General features: G+C 31.0%; 1 pseudogene; it reads left to right on the top strand.

The window, feature by feature from the left end:
- Positions 1–2,183: 2,183 nt before the first annotated feature.
- LOC107856517 overlaps positions 2,184–5,324 on the top strand; it is a 7,003-nt pseudogene continuing 3,862 nt past the window's right edge.

Genomic DNA, 5,324 nt, shown 5'->3' with positions numbered 1-5,324 from the left:
TCTCCAAAAGACTCTCGACCAAGTGTAGCATCACTACATGCTATCCCTCACCCTTGACCTCTTTTCCGACACGTTAATTAGGACATTAATTGCAATATTTTCTCCAAGTTTCCTTTTTTCTACAAGCCATCAATGGATTTCTCTAACCATAGCTTTTGCCCCTTCTATTTACAATTATTTATTGTACTGCTCTCTCCTTCAATTCAATTAAATTTTCATCTAAATTTCTGTCTTTGTCTCCCCAAATATATTCACTTAGCTTCTTCTATTCCCACCTTCAGTTCCTTATTCTCTCCCTACATCAATTTCACCACAATTTATATAATTAACATCTTTAATGCAACCCTATATTTCCACTCTATAGTTCCCCGTATAATCATCATGATGAATATAATTTAAAAAAAGGTTTATAAATTGAAAAAATTGTCTTTAAAAAAAAAATGTTACACTAACAGCTCCAAAGGAGCAGCAAAATTTTTTACTTTAGCCTTTGCTTTTTTAGCCCATGTTTGTTTGGTTATTTATGTTTATACAGGTACCCAACTAGGCCCAAACAATACATATCCAAATTAATGGACTAAGACTTGTTTCTTATCAAACTATGGGCTCAAAATAAGTTAGAAAAAAAAATGGCTTTTAAAAAGCTCTCTAAAAGTGCTTTTAAAAGTGCTGAACTTATTTTAAAAATAAGCAGTTATGTATTTGGATAAAAGTGTTGAAACTGTAAAAAAAGTTATTGATGTGTTTGGTAAACAAGTGCTTTTAAGCACTTTTTTTGTCAAAATATCTGAAATACCCTTAAAGTTATTAACAATATATAGAGTTAATTATTATTAATGTTTATTTCTAAAATGATTCAAATTAAAATTAATATATATATATATATATATATACATATATTCACGAATGAATATTAATTTGTGCGCTAAAAAAAAAATTTTTGGTTAAAAAAGTTTAAATCATTAAGTAAAATATATATGTTACTAATCATTATAATTACATTAATGGATAAATAGTTGGTCACAAATGATTCTATTTGTTTGATAAAAAGACTCTTAATTAGAAAACATAACTCGTTGATTGAGTAATGACTATCACTATTAAAACATTGGCGAATATGAATGTTGCGTCGTGAAATATATATGGATCATTCACTAATCGTCGATGAAGTTGTATATATTCAATGAGTATTCTCCATATATTTTGGTTGGCGAATTATTTTTTTTATTAGAGAAATTCATATATTGTACAATAATAATTGTTCAAATTTTTAAAAATGTATTTAAGAAGGAGAATAATATATAAAAATTAATATTTCATAAATTAGAAGTTTCATACAAAAGAAATACTAATATAGTTAAAGTTAAGTTTGCTATAAATACAAAAAGTGAAAATATTCAATTAATACAAGCATTAAACATTAAAATCTATTTTGGGACTACACAAGGGTAATTTTGTAATAAGGGAGAAGTTTGAGGTACAAAAATGTCTTTTAATTAGTCAAACTAAAATGGCTTAAAAGTTAAAAAAAAAAAAAAGTTAGGAATTTGAGCTTTTAGTTTTTGGCCCTTTTAAGTCAAAATTGGCCTTTTAAAAGCAATTTTCAAAATTGTCAAACACTTCTAAAAACCAAAAATGGCTTTGACCAACTTATATGCTCTTCCAAAACTCTTTATATCAATCAAAATTAAAGTAAAAAATTTGTTGATCTTTATACGTCAATTGCATCATAAAGGAAAGACAAAGTTCAATAAACTGGTATATAAATAAGATAAAAGAAGAAGAAAAAAAGGAAAAAAAAAAAAAAGCAGCTCCATGCTGACTTTTAAAACTCTTTTTAAGTTCAAATTTAAAAGTAAAAGAGGCCATTCTTATGTTGGAGCTGTTTTCAAATGATTCCTTATTTCCTTTTCTTTTTGTACAAGGGATAATATTATTCGAAATTGAAGCATAGTTAATATTCTGAGTGAATTCCTCAAAGTGACAAACATCTTACTAATGTCACTTACGATTTTTTTGAACAATAATATCATTGAACTCTATAATTATTCCAAAAAATAAAAAACTAACAGAAATATTAAAAACTTAACAGCATGATCCATCTGACTATATTTGACCCAACACTTAATTATCCATAACCCATAACCCACGACATATTTGACCCTACCTTTAGATTAAAAGAAATGTTTTTTCTTCCTTATTCCATCATTAGAAAATACACGAACAATAACCAATCGTTTTATGCTGATCGTGGTCACTAAACACAGGTCTCTGCCTTAAAACCCGACCAACACTGCTATGTTGAATCATCCACTGGAAATTCGAGTGAACTTGTTACCGATTTACCTCCTATTGATGCTTTCTTTGCAGACGGAACTCCAATGATGCATCAAGGTCCTGATGAAACATCACTCATCGGGTAACAGTTCCTGATCCACTAGTGATATTATTGACCTGAAGAAGGGGCGGATGTACATGTGTTCAAGGGGGCTCCTCCGACCCCCCTTCGTCAAAAAATTACACTAAATATACACGATCAATTTATTTTTTTTTATGTGTATATATATATATATATCAACTTTATGTGTATATATATATATATATAAGGTTGAACCCCCTTGACACAACCAAAAGACTTAGTTTAGTGGCAAAAAGGGTTCACGATTTTTCTTGTGAGGCGTCGCGGGTTCGAATCCCCTTAAAGGCAGCAACTTTTTTTATTTTTTACTCCAGGACAAATCTGGAACTAAAATAAATTTAGAAGTCGCGGGTTCGAATCCCCTTAAAGACAACTTTTTTATTTTTTACTTCAAGGACCAATTTGAAACAAAATATTTTACTTCAAGGACCAATTTGAAACAAAATTAAGTTTAAAAGTTTTTATTTTTTCCAAATAACCTAAAGACGTCTTTTTCTATTGAGCAAGAGACAGGATACATTTTTAATTAAACCCCAATTCTGACTTCTGAATTCTGATTGTACCGTAGTAGTCGGACATCGCGATCGCCTTTCGAGTTTCAACCTCCATTTCTTGCTGCTGGCTGGTCTTCCCCAACCCCAATCCCCAATTTCACTCTGTGTCTCTGTTATGGCTTCTTTGGTAAGTTTTAATTTTATTTTTTCTTGATTTTAATTTTCTAGAATCCTATTTTTATATATTTGGTACTTGATTTTTGATTTTTATCGGTATAATAGCTTCTTCTTTTTTCGAATGATGTAAAAGATGGTTGATTCATGATTGCTACTTGATTTTTGATTATTATCTATGTAAAAGCTTTTTTTTTTTGTTCATTTAATTAGGTATAAAGATGGTTGTTTTCTTTTTATGTTGATTTATAAGTTCTAACTAAGTTCTTGGTACTTCTTGCTTTACGACAGTCTCAGCGTTCAGTGAAGAAATTTTTTACTGTAATACCAAAATCAAATTTAGTCTCTCATAATGATATTTAATCTAACCAAGAAGCAAATGTCAACCATTCAAAAGTAGCATTATTTTCTGAAGAAAATGCTTAAGAATTTGATTTGAGTTCCTTAAAGTTTGATCCGGGCGAAAGAATTTCAATATTAAAGTATCCTTCAAAGCATCGTGATCTTATTAGAAGAGCGTATCTCCTGAATGGTCCTTGTCAACCTCGTCTCCAACTTCATGAGTATCCTCAAACGGATATTTATAGATCAATGCGTCGTTTTAATCATGAATGGTTCGATGATGTGTATCATGATTGGTTAGAGTATAGCGTTAGTAAGGATGCAGTCTATTGTTTGTATTGTTATCTTTTTAAAGATAATAACATTCATCAAGTTGGAGGCGAGGTATTTTCAACTATGGGATTTAGAAGTTGGAATAAAAAGAAGAGTTTTGAGAAGCATATTGGTCCACCGAATAGCGTACATAATCAGTCAAAGAAGAAATGTGAAGATTTATTACGACAAAAACAATCTATTCAATATGCATTTGATAGGCAATTAAATCAACTTAAGCATGGATATTGGATCCGCGTAAATGCTTCGGTTGATGTAGCTAGACTTCTAATAACTCAGGACTTTGCATTTCGATGTCATGATGAATCTAAATCATCACTTAGTTGGGAAAACTTTCTTCAAATACTCTCATGGTATGCAAAAAAGTGTGACAACATTCGTGCTTATGTGCTAGAACATGCTCCTCAAAATGATCAAATGACCTCTCCAACGATTCAGAAAGATATTGTGACTACATGTAAAATAGAAACCATTAAAGCTATTCTTGAGGAATTGAATGGTGACTATTTTTCCTTACTAGTTGATGAATCTTTTGATGTGTCACGCAAAGAGCAAATGACTATTGTATTGCGATATATTGATAGGAAGGGATTTGTGATAGAGCGACTTATTGATATTGTTCATGTTCAAGATACTAGTGTTTTATCTCTAAAAAGGGCAATTGTCAATTTATTTTCTCAACATTCCTTGAGTCTATTATCTGTGCGTGGACAATGTTACGATGGGACAAGTAATATGCAACGTGAGATCAATGGTCTTAAAATGTTGATTAGGCAAGAAAGTAGATCGGCTCATTCTATCCATTGTTTTGCTCATCAACTTCAACTAACTCTTGTTGGAGTCTCTAAAAAATGTATTGAAGTGGGAAAACTTGTAGTGTTGGTCTCAAATATTTTGAATGTATTGGGATCTTCTTTTAAGCGTATGGATGAACTTCGAGATTCTCAAAAAGACAAAATTCAAGAGGCATTAGATATGGGTGAAATTACTATCGGTAAGGGCTTGAATCAATAACTTGGTCTTTCAAAAGATTGCGATACTCGTTGGGGGTCTCATTATAAGTTCTTTGACAATTTTATTTTTATGTTTGGCTCTATTGTTGATGTTCTTGAATCACTTGTTCTTGATGCACGTAAAATATGGATGAAAGAGCCAAAGCAATGGGACATCTCGAAACTTGTCGAACATTTGAGGTTGCGTTCATATTACATTTGATGAGAGATGTTTTGGCTATCACAAATGAGCTTAACAAATGCTTACAAAAAAAAAGCAAGATGTTGCAAATGCCATGATACTTGTTGAAGTAGCAAAGAGAAGGTTGCAAGTTTTAAGGGATGATGAATGGAATTCTCTTATTGATAAGGTATCTCTATTTTGTAAAAAGCATGATATTTTGATACCTAACTTTGAGGATCCATATGTTAGCTCTTTAAGATCCCGACGACGACTTGCCGACTATACAGTCTTACATTATTACTGCGTTGAAGTGTTTTGCAATATTTGATTGGCAACTTAAAGAACTCAATGATCGTTTTGGTGAGGTGGCCACTGATTTACTCCAT

Source organism: Capsicum annuum, chromosome 3, assembly GCF_002878395.1.
Source record: "Capsicum annuum cultivar UCD-10X-F1 chromosome 3, UCD10Xv1.1, whole genome shotgun sequence".
Lineage (NCBI taxonomy): Eukaryota > Viridiplantae > Streptophyta > Magnoliopsida > Solanales > Solanaceae > Capsicum > Capsicum annuum.
This window is presented reverse-complemented; position numbering and strand designations above follow the sequence as displayed.